This window comes from Rhipicephalus sanguineus, chromosome 1 (assembly GCF_013339695.2).
Source record: "Rhipicephalus sanguineus isolate Rsan-2018 chromosome 1, BIME_Rsan_1.4, whole genome shotgun sequence".
NCBI lineage: Eukaryota > Metazoa > Arthropoda > Arachnida > Ixodida > Ixodidae > Rhipicephalus > Rhipicephalus sanguineus.
The window spans coordinates 102,322,703-102,339,208 of NC_051176.1; the positions used below are offsets into that span (position 1 = coordinate 102,322,703).

General features: G+C 45.5%; 1 long non-coding RNA gene across 2 annotated transcripts; it reads right to left on the reverse strand.

The window, feature by feature from the left end:
• Window positions 1-9,665: 9,665 nt before the first annotated feature.
• Window positions 9,666-15,199, reverse strand: LOC119394650 (uncharacterized). Of its 2 annotated transcripts, none has more exons than XR_005184198.1 (3): window positions 15,061-15,199; window positions 13,628-13,838; window positions 9,666-11,944 (listed from the first exon to the last, which is right to left on the reverse strand). It is a non-coding gene; the product is annotated as an uncharacterized LOC119394650 (long non-coding RNA). The 2 variants fall into 2 exon arrangements; XR_005184199.2 differs by lacking the exon at window positions 15,061-15,199 and adding an exon at window positions 13,951-14,041.
• Window positions 15,200-16,506: the final 1,307 nt, after the last annotated feature.

Sequence of the window (16,506 nt, forward strand, 5' to 3'; positions counted from 1 at the left end):
ATGCTTGACTCGGGCCTCAACGATATGGTGAGTGCTTGACTTTCTTTGAGTTTTGCCAGGTTTTAGCTTTTGAAGTTTTCTAAATCTGTGTGTAATCTTCTGTGCGTATAGGCTTCGTTGTACCGCTACCATACGTCACAGCTATTCACCATTTTAGCTTTCATGTTCTAAAACTGGCAGTGTTTTACCGTACGTCTAGGCTTCGCTTGTTCGCTACCTAACGTCACGGCGGGTAGAAAGTCCTCACTCGTGAAGACCATGGAGTTGGTAAAGAAGCTAGAGAGACCAGACCTCTTACTACTGTGTGAAGAGCTGGGAATTAAGGTTGGGAGAGAAGAGAGAGAGTCACAGCTGATTAGGGCAATTCAGGAATGCGGTGCGGAGGATGACGAAATTGAGGAGTGCTGGGAAGAAGTAGAAAAAAGGCAAAAAGAGGCCGAGAGAATCAAAAGATGGGCTGAAGAAGACAGGATAAATGAGAAAAGGCGATTGGCTTTAGCACTTTATCAGGCATCAAGTAACCCGAATAACGAGAAAGCAGCCTCAGATAAGAAAAAGAAAGGCAGTCCTGCTAAGTCCACGTCTACAGTGAGCCACTCAGAAGATCGAAAGAAAGAAAAGGCGTTTAAGGCTAGGAAGCCGGTTGTATGCCACCGTTGCAAAGAGCTAGGTCACATCGCAATCGGCTTCCGCAAGCCTAGGAATGTTCTCTGTTTTCGGGACAGCAGCGACAATGATCTGGAACAATTGAAACCCCCCATTCAGGAATTAGTTGAGGAAAACGTACCGCGGGACCCTGCCGCAACGTTTGATAGTGTACATCCGTACTCTTCGACAAATGAGGTGACCACAGGGGAACGCCCGTGCGCATGGCAAGTAGTTGAAAATGAAAGTGTGTGTTTGCCATTAGCCCGCGTTGAAAGTGAGGGACCGTTCAGACTGCTCGCCCCGGAAACTTTGGTGTCCCAAAACCTGCCCGAGCATTATCCCTCTCAGAATGATGTGGATATGCTTTCGAAAGGCCTTTGTTTTGGTGACGAATCGGCGGCAGCTATGACGGATCCGATGGCCTGTGAGTCTGCTCATGAGGTTCCGAAAGCAGAAAGCGCTAATGAAGCAGACTGTAAAAGTTCAGATGATGAGGCGGTTAGCTTACCACGAGAGGGAGAGGCGCTCAACATAGCGCGAGGTGATGAAGCGCTTAGATTAGCGCGAGGTGATGACTCTCATCAAGGAGAGACATCTGATGGCGAGCCGGCTGGCTTAGCAAGTGTCGATTGTAGCGTTGTTTCTGAAGAGCAGACAGCTAGAAATAACGCCGAGGATAAGCCAGTTGAGCCGCCTGGAGTTTTGAGCAATGTACTTCCGAGTATTATTGCCGAGTCGGGGAGCGTTCCGTGCCGCCCTGAAAGAAAAAGGCGCCAGCGAAAACTTCGGAAAAAGGGGAAAGGTCCAAGTTGCCTTGAGCGGAGGCTGGAAACCCCTAATAAGTTCTCTAAAAGCCAAAAGTTGCGGGTCTCGCACAAATCGAGATTATGCATGAAGCGTGTCGCGAGGGCCAGGAAAAAGAGACGCCGAAGTGGTCGCCTGGTTTCTTCATCTTTGGTGAAGGCTAAACGGTGGAGCACAGCGAGGTGGTGCGTACGCGACTGTAACGACAAAGGTCCTCCCCCAGGTTTGCGAGAGGGTGACCGCTGCTCTGGAAGGCTCACAATGAGGGAGCTTAGGCGTCCGGGTGCGTCTTTGTCGGAGTTCGGGGTCCGCGAAACAAAGGTCACCGCCACTGTGTGCTTCGGACAGGTTGGCTTTTTGTCCCTCCGTCGCGGTCTGGCCCATCGGCAACTGTGGTATGCGCGTCCCCCCAGAGCACGTCTGAAAGGGTGCCGCATTAAATTACGCAGTGTCACGAAGGATACTAAGAATTTGTCTTGTATCCAGTTTTATTATTGTTTTGTTTAGCTGTCTAACGTTTGCATGTCTGCCGATGAGCAAGGACGGTGTCGATTTTTGAGTTTTATTTTCCTCCTCATCTTAACTGCAGACATTGAGATATTTGCTAAACTGCTTGTTTGCTTACATTTTGCAAAAGCTAGCACCCGAGTAGAGGGTTTTGCGCTGATTTTAACAGAGAAGTAGGCTGAAGGTAAAAGCCTCTGTTTAAACCTTCTGTTCTTGCAGTGAAGTGTAGGTTTTGTTTCTCTGTTTGTTTTATGTTTTACGCGCAAGTTTATCTTAACAGAGAAGTAGGCTGAAGGTAAAAAGCCTCTGTTTAAACCTTATGTTTTTGCAGTGTAGTGTAGGTTTTGCTTTTGTTGATTTTATTTTATCCGCATAATGTTCGGACAGTGTAAGGCTATCAAGAATTTCTCTTGTATCCAGTTTTGAATTGTTTTGCTTTTAATGTTCGCGTGTCTGCAGATGAGCAAGGAATATGTCGATTTTTGTAACTTTTATTTTCTTCCTCATGATAACTGCAGACATTAAGATACTTCTTGAACGGAGTGTTTGCTTACATTTAGCGAAACCTAACACCCGAGTAGAGGGTTTTGCGCAAGTTGATTTTTTAACAGAAAAGTAGGCTGAGGCTAAAAGCCTCTGTATAAACCTTGTGTAAATTGCAGCACACTTGTTAGTATGCGCATCAGTGTAGTGTAGGTTTTTTGTTTTTCTGTTTGTTTTATTTTCATACGCGCAAGTTTGATTTTGAGTTTTACTTATACTGTGGGAGGCGTAATTCATTAACTACCTCCTTTCGTTTTGTTTCGCCCGTAGCACCTGCGTGCCTTGAACGCTGTGAATCTCTCTGGGAAATGATACAAATCGTTAGGCTGTTGATTTGCTTCGCACGTAGTGGGTATGAGTTTGTTATGGCTTCGTTATCTGATTCTTGAGTTTCACGAGTGAGCGCACCAATTGTAAATTTCTAGGGAGTTTTACCAAAACTGTAACCTGGCATTTCTCGAGGTCAGTTGAGTGCTCTATGTTTGTTGTGCCTCGGGTCTTGCGTGGTTCGTTTCTGGCGTTTGCTGGCCATGGCTCAGGTCCAGAGATTGGTGCAGCCTGCGTCAACGTCTACAAGGGAGCAGATCTACGGTCTCTGCGGAGTGCTTTGGTGCTGCAACCCCTTCGAGACCTCCTGTGACGGTGGACGGGCTGTTATGATCGGCCTGCCTGGCTTGGTGCCGCTTTGACGCATGAGACGTTGCGGCTAGGACTACCCTGATTTCTTCCGGGTCAGCGGTTCCAGAGATGCACCAAGAGCGGCGACAACACGAAGGTCGTTCGTGTAATATTCTCAGGTTGTCTGCGCCCCTCGTAAAACCCTTTGGGCACGCCTGACCGACTGACAGTTTAGGAAGAGTTGTTGGCCGTCGAGGCGGCTTGCTTTGTCGTCAAGGTGCCCCGGACAAAGGACCCAGCGACTGGGAACCGTCTGCGGATGCATTTCCCACGTTCTCCGTGGCGCCTCGTTGCCGCTGTTTCCACAATTCGTGGTCTGCCTCGCGCATAACCATCATTGCAACAGACTACGAAATTGACTTCCACGAAAGACTCAACGTCTTCGTGCTGTACCGTGTAGTGCGCGGTGGGCAGTGTTCTTCCCTCGCCATGGGACCAACTGGGCGTGCCTCTTTCTCCTTTCGTGGGTTGGGAAGGAGGCGGCGTTTCACCTTTCCCTTTTGGGGGCGGAGGTGAAGATGGAAATTTTCATTGGACTGTCCTGGCCTCCATTGTTTTTTCCTACAGGGAACCCTGGGAAGGCCTGGACATAAAAGGCGAGCGCCGATGCGCTTCCGACGAGCTCTCACAAGTTCTCTCAAGCTCTCACGAGCTCCGAGAGCTTCCATGATGCTAACCCCATCATGTAGCAACACGCTACCTGTAAATAAACGTTACTGTTAACAGCTCCGGACTCCTCTCCTCGACATCTCCCCGGGACTCTGGCTGGCTCCGGTCCTCTGGGCAGAACCCTGATCACATCATAGGGAAGCAGTCACTATGCAATTTTTCGTCATTCTGGGGACAACCGTGGTACTAGCTAAACACCTGTAAGACATTATGTGCACTTTGTTGATGCTGTGGCTGATGACTATGAAGAATTATGACAGAGTCCTTTTAATAGGTTGGAAGCATTCAACAACCCATTCGCTGCGCAATTCGCATTGTGTGACGCCTGGTTACAGAATTCGCGTTGTGTGACGCCTGGTTGTCATTTTACTCTTCTACCACGCTACATTACATACGTTAAAGGGACAATAAAGGCAAATAACAATTTATGTCAGAGTGAAAGCTCAATGTATGACAACTTCTAAAACGGCAATATTATCAACAGCAGTGCCCTACTTACCGAGAAATTAAGCTAACTGTACACATGATGAGCGCCACGAGTGGGACATTTTCGAAGTGATCGCGGTGAAGTATGAGAGTCTGCCTACAATAAATCGCTAGTAATCAAACTAGCAGCAATAAAAAAAAGAACCTTCCGTGCATCAAAAGACGTAATAAAATGCTGTTTGTTCGTTTCCGTTTGATTCATGGAAAAAAGAACCTCTGTGGCGTTGCCATGGTGAACGGCGCGCGTGGTTCAAAGGTTCCGTTTTCGCCGAACTGCGCTTCGCCCGGCGCCCTGCTTTGCTCACGCGGTCGCGTCTCAGTGGTAGTTTCGGGATCGCGTACTGCCGCGGCGTACACCCCAGCGTCGCGAGCCAATGTCTTCTTGTCAAGTTCTCCGTCCACATACATTGCGGCGATTGCGGCAAGCTTCGATGGCTTCGATGGCCGTTGTTGCTGCTGTGGGTCCCGCTACTTTCGCTCTGCTGCTACTAGTGTCGGCGCCTGCGCAGTAAAGGCGGGCAACGTTGGGCACGGCAGCAGTGACGTATGAGAGTCTGATTTCAGGCGGGTGATTTGAAGTGCGCTAACGCAATGCGGACCACTAAAACGTGATTTTATTTGAAAATAAGCACTTCCTTGGCATAAAAGTAGCACTACGAGGTTTCTGGACCGCTATTTCAACAATCAACGTCGACTTAATATTTAAATGTAAACATTTCGACAGAAGTCTGTCTGGCTGGGTAGAAGAATTAAGAAGTTGAAATACCTCCAGCCACAAATTCTTGGAGGAAACCCGACGTTTCGAGACCGGCTTGGTCTCTTCTTCAGGGGTGACTGTGCTGATCAGGGGGGCTTCGTCGCAGCTTGTTTTTGGCTCCGCCTTTCTTTTTCCCTCACATTCCGGAGGCCGTGCACGTAGATCGGAGGCATTGTTCCGAGGGACCGGTTCACATTCGCAGGTCCACCCCCGAACTTCGTTAAACTCCATCAATGTAAAACTCCATGAGGGAGTTTGACGGAGATGGAGTTGTGCCCATGTCACACGGCAGTTTTACGAGCTTCGGACAGAAGCCGCAAGGGGTCCATTAGGCGCTGCTGCACCTACGTCTGCATGCAAGATTTCGCGTGTAATCACGCTGAAAACATTCTCAATGGTATGTGTGATTATAGAAGAATAAATTAATCACACCGATACAATTTTTTTGTCTTTATCACATAAACGTGTACCTGCAAGTATGTTGGCAGTAATTTTGACAGGAGTGCTGGCAACACTGTACGCTTGTTTTGGTACGCGTCTTTTCTACGCGTACCGATTGTCAAACACACTGCAAGTTGTCGCCGAGCTCTTTGAAGTTGCGCTACCACCCAGATCTCGTTGTCCTTTCCAATTTCGGTTGAGCACAGGTCTAACGTCCAGTCCACGAAGCCTTTGCTGCGTATGGCTCCCACAACAGTCCGCATGTACTGCCAGCACGAGTGCCGGCGTCGACGAAGAAGGAAGAACACCCGCGTCACTCACTGTTATGACTATTGGTAGTGTTGAAGTAGAATGAAGGGCAGCGCAATAAGAAGGGAACGAGATGCACAGACGTAAACAAGACGATGCACACGGACTCGGAGACACTTATTCAAAATGGCGGCACGACGATTTTTCTCGAGGCATGGTGCAGAGAGTATGTGCACTTATATGCGTATTTCTTTTCTTTAAACGCACGTTATGAATGGATTAGGCAGTGAAATATCTTTCAAAATTAATAAAATTCATTATTGTGTTGACTGCGGCTGTTTTGTGTTCGCGGTTTTTTCCGTAACTACAGATTACTGGGGGCGAGAGTACTCCATTCGGCCGCTAATGGAGATCGCCGAACTCCCTTTGCGAAACGTCCCGTTTAACTTCCTTGGCGTAAGGGAGACCGTGTGACACGGACCGCATCTCCGTTGACGTAACGACGAGGGAGTTACACGGAGTTAGCGGGTGCCCGTGTGACAGGGGTATAAGAGCCTCCTTCCCAGATTCCTTTCCGTTTCTATGATGGCAGCGCCCTCGAAGTCAATTTTGTGGTCGTGCTTCTCGCAATGCTCTGCAAGGGCACTGCGTTGCATTTCCATCTTTCTGACGTCGTTTTTGTGTTGGCGCATTCTTTCCTGGAAGCACTTACTCTCGCCTATGTAGCTCGCTGGACAGTCAGCGAGCTCATCTCTCATCTCTCATAATCGGTGCTCTACTTGGTACCTGTCTATGATCGTAACCTTATTTACCTTTAGTGTCCCTTTAATGTGGTTCCTTCCCGACATGAAGCCTGTATAGGGTCTTTTTGCTAGGCATTTTCTAGCACCCGCATGGCTCTGGGGTAGAATACTGGGCTCCAACGCGGAGAGCCCAGGTTCGAACACAGTTCCATCCTCGAATTCTTTTCTCATTTCGTTTTTTTTTTATTTCGCGCGATAGTGGCTACGGACACCGGCGGCGGCGGCGGACAACTACGACGCCAAAAACGGCCCTTGTTGTGATCTCATAACAGCTTTCGCTGTAAAATAGGAAGCAGAGTTTAGATAATGGATGCCATCATGAAGGCGGGGAAGCGGATACACGTCTTTCTTGTTTTTTTTTTTTTTTGTTTCGACAGAATTCAGACACCCATAATCTGCACAAAATCTTCAAAAACCATCCTTCTTCTTTGTAAGAATAACTGGCACCGCCCATGGGCTTAATGACTCTTGAATAACTTTCTCTTATAACATTTTATCCCACTTCTGAGCAATAATTGTTAGCTCAGACAGCGATACTCTGTATGCACTCTGGCGGATGGGATGGTCGGAACCAGATTTAATGACATCGCGAGGGCGTGAAGGTGGTACGGAACCGTAATGGACACTCAGTGCGAAATCAAAGTCGGACACGTGCTTGTTAAGGGTTCGAACTAATTTTTGTCTCTTATTTGACGATAGTGACTTACTCACCATACTCAGGGATATGTCATCACTTGAACAGGCAACAGAGAATACACCTCCGTCGTCATCACTAATCACCGCAATGTTAATGTTACTGCTTGCGTCCAGATCAAATACAGCTAGCCACATTCCACGAGGCAGTACAACAGGCTCGAAAGAAGTGTTTACCACCCATAACAGGGATCTTCCTCTGCCCACAGAAATCACACAACGCGGTACAAGTACATCCTTCTTCGCATGACTAGACGGGATCGGCTCAACTGTGGCATCAATGCTATCAGCTTCGACTCGATAAAGACATCAATGTGCTCTCGAGCTCTGGATATGTCCCCACTTAATGACGGCAACAGTCTTTTGGCATCGCGTGGATTCCTCACAAAAAGCAGACAATGAAACTTCACCGACACGCATAGGTCGGCAAAAAATTTCGAGCTCACTCAGACTCACTCATGAAATATATTTTGCTCTTCGGGCTCACTCGGACTCAGACTCACCAAAATTTTCACCAACCAGACTCACTCGGACTCAGACTCACTAAAATATTACTCAGCCGGACTCACTAGACTCAAACGCACGGCTCGATCTATGTCTGAGTGAGTCTGAGTGAGTCGACTCGTAAGTTCGTTAGTGTATAATTAGCTTTTTTGACCATGGTGTCAATGCTCTTTAACACCGATATCTCTCATAATCGGTGCTCTACTTGGTACCTGTCTATGATCGTAACCTTATATGCGAATTACCAGTGGTTCCAATACAGTAAGGACATTTTTGTAGAAAAAGATGACTCACACGAGATATTTTTATGAAGGACTCCTCCCCCCCCCCCCTTTTTTTTTCGTAACTCATGCATCTGGTCAATAAATATTGAGCTGGCGTATTGACGCTCGTGCGTCGAAGTATGTGTGATGAGACGTGAGTATAAACGTGAGCCGAAATAAGGCTTATAGTAGTGCTGAAGTTGGGTAGATAGAACCATAAGTCGGTAAAAGATGTGGAGCTCACCCAGACTCACCAAAATTTTCCTCAACCGGCCTCACTCAGGCTCAGACTCACTAAAGTTTTTCTCAACCGGACTCACTTAGACTGAAACTCACCAATATATTACTCACGCAGACTCACTCAGACTCAGACTGACGGCTAGATCTGAGTCTGAGTGAGTCTGAGTGAGTCGGCTCGTGAATGAGTTTGTCGACCGGCGGCACGACAGTGTGGCTCCACACGCTTTCATAAAGTCGATCCTTAGGATAACTTTGTGAGCGGAATTCACAAGAGCTGCAAACTCTGCCTTGAAGAAGTTAAGGCCGAATGTAACGCTTAAAGTACACATTCCCATTGGGCGCAACGATTTCCCCTTCACTGTGCGAATGTTATGTAGTTGTCACAACCGAACATCACTTTCTGACCGAGCCGGGTCATGAAATCGCCATTCATAATTCTAACAGTTGCTCCCGTGTCGATTAAGGTTGAAGTGGGAACCCCATCGATAAAAACACTGATGTTATTCTGTAGCGTGGAAACGTGCGAAGGCATATGTGTGTGCAGGGAAAAATGTTCGGCGACCTCACCTCCATCGGCAGCACCGTTTCCTGGCGGAGGAGGACAGGTCAGACGTTGGCGGCTTGGTGATGGTGTCGTCACACTTCACTCAGAGGCAGGTGAGTCGCTGCGGAAGTTCTGCTGGAAGTTGCCTTCGTAGCTGTTCAGTGAACAGCGATCGTTCATACTGCGGTAGAGAGGAACGACGGCGTCCCGAGCCCACAGTAAACACACAGGTTCTTTACGCACCACACACTGCTGAAGGCAATCAACAGGGGCCTCGCCATGCTGCGGTGTCAGAGGGGAACCTCTTGATGGAGTCGTTTCGCGGCTCATAATGATTAATAGGACGAGGCGTCTCTACCGTCGCCACTGAGTCATCGAAGCCCGATGCTTTGATGGGTACACTCTTAATCTGGTTACACATAGGTTCCACTTAGTAAGGGCAACTTTTTTGCAAAAAAGTTCCCCTTATATAGGAGTAACACATGAACTGGATAAAATTTTATTTATGTAGAACATTGTTGCTCTTAATTTTAGAAAACAATGTTCCTCTTATATGCAGAATGAGATATGTAAAACCATGTTCCACATATATATTTACGGAACGCTGTTGTGTATAAATAGACTACTATATTACAGGAACAATACTCCATATAATATTATCAGGAACACTGTTTCTGCTAGCCAGGCCGCCAGCGGTGTTAAATTGCAGGAAGCGACTCTAAAAAATTGTGATATAAGTCCTGCAGGAAAATGGTGCTTAAAACTAAGTCATGCTGTTTCAAAATGAAAATACACTTATTCAGTAGTAGGAAACCACTGTAAAGATTACACAGATGCTGTACTTGATACTTTATTATATGAAAGTACACAATTGTATCAAAACCGCAGTAATGCAAGAACAAGAGCATCAGAGCAAATTGCTGAACAATCAACAGACATACTTCACAGCTAAAAACGACTAAGGAATAAGACTGAAGGCTACATGCCAGTAATACAATGTGTAGTCAATGAAAAGACTGCTGAGTGATACCATTATACAAGATCATTCATTTTACCTTCATATCTTAAAAAAAAAAGTTCTCCCTGTGCATTAAAAGCAGAAATACAATATTCAAATAGCAAATACAGTACACACTTATGGAAGGTGTCTATAATATTTACAAAGGCGGTAGAAACCACGGTTGCATTTGTAAGTGTACAGAGGGCAAGCCAGCAAAATTTTTTCTTCTGTTACTACGCTTTATTGGCTCGTTTCCTTTAAAATAAAACAGTTTAAACATTCATCATAACACCGAACAACCATTAGGTTGCAAAGAAAAAAAAACCTACGGCCTCGACACTCAAAATTGGAGAAAGTACAAGCTGTGTTATCTGGACAGCCATTATCAGACAATGGTAGAATTTATCCAGCAGGTTGAAAGGAACAACGCTATTCAGAAAAAGTGTGAGGTGTAGAACGAAAACTCCCAATGCACTTGCTGAAGACACCAACGACAGCGAAGCATCGAACAAACGTGAGCGCTCTCCTGAATTTATAGATGAATGAAAATTGAACTTCCTGAATGCTTCATTCAGTTGTTTTCTACTAAATACCCGACGGATGTGTACTTGGTGACGGAGAAACAAGAAAAGTTCATTAGGTAGCACACCTTCTTAAAATATATGCATAGGGTTAAAGAGTGCATCCTCAGTCAATGAGAACCCTGTTACGAGGTGAAGCACTGAGGGTTCCTTGATGCCTGAAGCTGCCGATATTTCCTTCTGCTCAGCCAAGTTCTTTGCTTTCTTCAACAATTTAACTTTATCTTGAATTTCACTGTCACTTCTCAAACGGCAGTCAGAGTGTAAACAAATCTTAGGGAAATCACTCGTGAGTGCATTGCAGCGGCGGAACGCATAACGAACAGTTGGCGAAAATGATTCCTTGAAGCCAGCAGTATTATGTGCTGCTAAACTATCACAGAGAAATGCAAGGAGACATCCATAGGTCTTGATTTCTCTTTCCTGAACTTTGAATGAGATTCCTTTGTCTGACAGTTCATTCACTGTGTGAATAAAATCTAAATTAATACCAGTTCAGCTGAGACCTGTTTGGGGGAGGAAAGTTGGCAAATATTACATAAAACAGTGTGAGGTTTCCACACATGCCTTGTTTCATGCCCAAAGGGTTGGCAATTTCTACATCCTCGCAGTATAGAAGCACGCCAAGGCCACTGTCCTGATTATTCAGCATAGCATGGCGCCTGAACCTCAAGCCATCACACAGGTCCCTATGGAAACCATCTTCAGAGATGACAAACTTTTCCTGAAGATGGCTACTTGTTTCTGGATGTTGGTACAAGGTTTATAAGAGTGCCCTTAGTGATACATAATAACCATGGGAACCATTGGGAAGTGCTTTTTTGGAAGGTCTAAGATATATGTTATTACGTTCATACTGACGTTTTCCCGCCTTGTCAGTTAACAAACCTGATGCGTCTAGCTGTAGGCCCTTGGCGTGGAACAATTCTGAAATGTTTTTGGCAACAGCACTGATAGCTTTTTTGCACGTATGTGCTCACCCTGCAAAAGCCTGAACAGATCGGAGAGCCTTGCCTCATCATTGAGCACACACGGCTCAAATTATGAGACCTCAGTTTCAATGCTCATGTCCTGGTGGACCATTTCACTGTCGCTACTCATCAAATGCGGCTCTTCACTGGCCACGATCAAGATGTGAAATTCATCAAAATGCTGTTTATAACGGGTAACAGCTGCAAAAGTGACCTTACAAAGGGCACAGGTGTACTTTTTAACAGAACGATGAGCAAGTTTCATGTGAGATGGAAAACGACTAAAATAATATGATGAGAAGTCGCAGTGTACACACTTATGATGTAGCTGGGTCGAGGTGCTTGAACGAAAACTTTCTTCGGCCCCTTGCATCAGTACAGGGGCGGAAGCACTTCCTGGGTGCCGAACTTCATTGTCTCGTGCACTGTCAAAGAATAACCTTCGACAGATTGCGCAGGCCCTCTTTCTAGGTAAGTGGTGGTGTCTGTTGACCACTGGCCACATATTTGCCTAGCAAAAGACTGTTGTGGTGCACTGCAAGATTCAGCTTCCTCCAGATATCCTGTAGAAGCACGAAAATGCAAATCAGTGAGGTCAGGACATTTTTTTTCAATGTACAGTGTGTGTCCTAAATCAACTAAAAAATTTAGGCTCCAAATGACGGTTTTTATCAAGCCATGAAAAAACTCTGCTTAATATTTGCTATGGGTAATCAATGTTTCTCAGGTGCATGCCGTACACATATGGTGCACAGTGAATACAGATGAAATACCTCCTCCATATGTTCTATAATTGCATATGTATTAACACTCACGCGAACTGTAATTTCCATGGATGTATTTCAAGGTAAATTTCCTCATTCGTCGAGATTCAGAAAACCGTTCAAGCGATTTGTTTTAATTACCAAATAATTGACAACTAAATAATGCAGCAAAGAGCAAACATCTGTTTTTCCAATTTGATGGTGGTTTAAAAAGATTGCAGTGTATTGGTGCATGCATTTCTGACGGGTGCCCTATTACGCCTGGTGCCTCATTCACCCTTTGCAGGTAATAAAAAAGCTGAAGTGCACTTTAAGAATAAATTAACAGCATTTTTAACATACCCTGACAGGACTGGAACTTGACAAAAAAATATCGTTGGAAGATTTTTTTTTCGGCAGTGCGATAGTAGTAGCCTGGACATTTATCACGACATGCTACACTCCTGACAAAGCTTTCGCACTTGCTTTTGAATGCAAACAGCAGCTAAACTTGGTGTCAAAATAATTTCACCCGTTTTAACAGCCAGTTTTGTGCAGAATTGCCCTGTGATGAATTCATCTTTAAAGGGCAGTCTCATACTCCAATCTTCATCAATGTCAACAGAAAAAATCATCTAAGTATTCAAGCTGTTCTCTGAGAGGTTTGTTTGCTCCACAAAGCTTTGACCAAGTCTATCAGTTATCAAAGCAAAAGTGTCATGAAATTAGGTACAAAGGTATACTTCGAAGTAAGTAAACAGCACAGATGATAAGGGAGAGCAAAATAAGACAAGTGCGGACTCGTAATTTAGAATCATTTCAGAAAAATGGTGGATAAATGTAATTTCTTTCACTGTCCCTTGTCTGCACTGTTAACTTTCAAAAGATGCACCAACTTCCCTAACAAGCTATTTAACTACATAGGCCACCACACTTTGCAAAGCTATTACGGTAAGAAACCCCTTGGTAGTACAAAGTAAATTATGGAAATATTTAAGACTGGAATAACTTGAACCGTTGAAACTTTACTTACTTCACTTACCACGGCAGATCAACATTTTTATTTTCCCTGCATTGTACAGTACTGGATAGAGACAATATGAGGAACTCGAATATCCCACTTAGAACACAGCACGTACTCGCACTGCTGTTACACCGAGAGCAAAAGCTCCATCTAGAAGAATGTAAACGCACCTTGCATTTGAAAGGGCACAAAAGAATTTATTCTGGCTTGCCAGTAACCAAACACGAAAGAAAAAAAGAGCAGCAGCCCAGTGAAAACCTGCCCCTCTTTCAGGTTCTCAGAATGCTGCTAACATAAGCTTCAGCTATCACCAATGCAATGTTGCTGAAGGGGCTGAACGTAAGAGTGTGTGCATGGAGTGAAGATACAAAACCTCCATATGTCAGCACTATTACTTCTTAACGGGCATGACAGTGTGCTGCCAACCTAAAACAACGCAGTTCAAATTTGGGGGGTTTGTACAAATGAATAGTACTTACCGTCTTGGGCACCCTCATAGAGGCTGACGAGAGGTCCATATGAGGCAGGCGAGTGTCCACTGAGAATGCACCAGCCAATAGGTACCTTGTCATGGCCAGATCAACAAGGCGCTGAAAACCACTGCATTCGCACTCCTTGCAGTGCCCTCTCAGATCGCCGGTGATGTCCTGTGGCACCGTCGAACACGCCATTATTCATGTATGTCTCCACCTGTCAAATTATTCAAGCTCTTGTAAACCACACTCGTAAACAAGACGCAGACGCCTCAGCAAGAAACATAAATATTAAACACTTTCTTAGCGAGTGCGAAATGTTACTAAACTCGGCAGAAGTTTTGGTCTTCTAAGACTTAAGCATGACAAGGCTAAAGTGGCAATAGAGCAACTCGCTGATGACAGTTTCCACAATGGCCATCACTTCCATATTAAAATGGATGTGCATGGTGTAATTATTTGTCACTCCATAGCAGCCCCCTGTCTACAAACCACACATATTCTGGACCCTTTGGACCCTTCCTGCACAATCCCCAGGATCGGCCCATCGAGCTTTTTGTGGACGGCTTATGGAGTTCCACCTAGCTTAAACAGCTGCGCTGTTAAAAGTGACGTGTACAGGGGGAATGTCAATCCGCCTCTTTCATTCTCCTGTGCTGACCTCTGCCGTTTTGGTAGGGGTTTAGTAGGGGCCGGGACAACCGGTATTGCCGGAAGGAAAGCCTCCGAGATGATGAGTCTAAGTACACGGGCCTCAAGCATTTTCGCCTCCATCGAAAATGCAGGCGCCGCGGCCAATGGGAGAAAACTAACGGTAACATAGTAGGCGGAACAAGTCGTTGATCCCCATAACGTTGCCATGTTCCACTTAAATGAAGGAAAAATAAAGAAAAAGTGAAGAGACTGCGATTACTGACACTCATATTATTCGCCGAAAAGCCGGATCCACATAAACATTAGGTTTGTTCCAGTAAAAATATGTGGCCGACAAGTACACGTTCTTGCACAAAGACGACCATTAAAATTGCGTTTCAAGGTTCACCGCCACAATGTGCGAGCAAGGAATAATCCGGTAAAACTGACAACACGAGCGCCGCAGGCGCGACTAAGTTTGTGCTACGTGCACCAATTTGCGCTCGGAAAGGCTAGCGCGAGCACGTCGGGAGCCATCTTGTGACGCCAAGCTCAGCGCTACAGCCCTGTGCTTGAGCGAGCAAACGCAGCGCATGTGTGCAGACTGCCGTCATTCCAGATCACAGCTGAATAGAAGCTGCGGCGGTAAGACAATGTTTCGTCGAAACTTCACTTGCTGTGCAAACAAACACACAGAAATACAGTTAGCAGATTTTGTGCGTGTGACAATGGCGCGAAAACGTGAGCGCCGTTTGCTGGCATCAAAAGTGACATATGTTACGACAGTAACAAGTAAAAGCACTTACCTCTCGATAAAGTCCGTGACGGATGCTAAAGTCAGGCCTCCAGTGCAAACGGAATTTCTCAAGGCGAGGGAAACAAGCCAGATTTTACAAACTTAACAGCCGAGTTGCGTTGAAGCACGCAGCCGAACAAGAGCTTCGCAGTTGGCGGGTTGGCGCGTTGGCGTCCGATTTCGTCGCTTCCAGAGTTGTGGCGCTACGTTCGATAGCGATGAATTCAACTTCAGCGGATGAATCCGGTTTTAACAGTATTAATTTCTTCCATTGCTTATGCCATACTCCGGATATACTGTAGTTATTCTAAACTCTGCCACGTCGTATATTTTATAATAATTGTCGGTCAGTTTGGTTTTGTGCAGGCGGTGTGTAAATGGTCTTCTTTTTATAGCGTGCTATTCACTGCAGAGAAGAAACATCGCGCTGCATGTTCTAGTGACAAATGCTATTTCCGCTTCAGCAATCCGTAATCATTGTGAACATCGTGACTTGGAATATTGAAATTCTACGCCATTTATAGCTCACCGGCATGCGATTAGATCATTCTTTACCAGGAGGTGTAAGTATAAACAAACTATGTCGCCGCGTCATCGCTTTCGTTCTCGAGAACCATGAAGACTGATTACCCCGCGCTGGTGATCAGATAAGGATTATTGCAAATCTCTCATTCATGTGATATATGGCGAACGCACAACCCTGTTTTCTCTCGCCTGCTGGCATCCCACACTTCGCTTACGCTATACAATCTTTGTTCAATAAACATGGACGAGACGGAAGGCGATTTCGCATGCGTTTGTTTTCAGCCACGCTTTGTGGCATACGACGTAAAACTAGTCTCTCCGACTGCTAAAAAAAGAGCCATCGAGCTTGGTCCTTATGTGACTTTGGCACCACATATGGTCTCTTCATACTTCAAAATTAACAATGACCGAATTGTCATTGTCTGATTATTGCGGAATAAATTTGTCAGTTCTTTCATTGGCAGTTATTCCAATCGCATCCTCCTGGCATATCGCAGGTACGTATCATGCCACTAACATTATAATTGCTATGATTGGGAAGTAATTAGAATGTTCAGAGAAGATATTGTTCTCTGATGCACTAATGTTTGCGTGATCGACAGTAACCCTCTCGGCTTCGTGCAAAAGCATGCCGCTCAATACGATGCGAAAATTGATAAATAAACAATAGCAAAAACTGGTGCTTTGAACAAGAAGTTGTGGTGCAAATCGTGCCTATTTCTAGACGAAATGTTGATGTAATGTTCTGTACTGCCTTCCTTCGGCCTGCAAGAAGGTATACAATGGACAGAATGAGCGCTTTATAAATGTGCACCTGCGATAGCACTACAATGCGTAGGAGTCTGCTCCGGAGTTGCATGTCTGCTCATTCTTGAAAATGTGGCTGCGCTGCCGAATTTCAGCGTACTTCAGTTTCGTATCGTCCTGATGA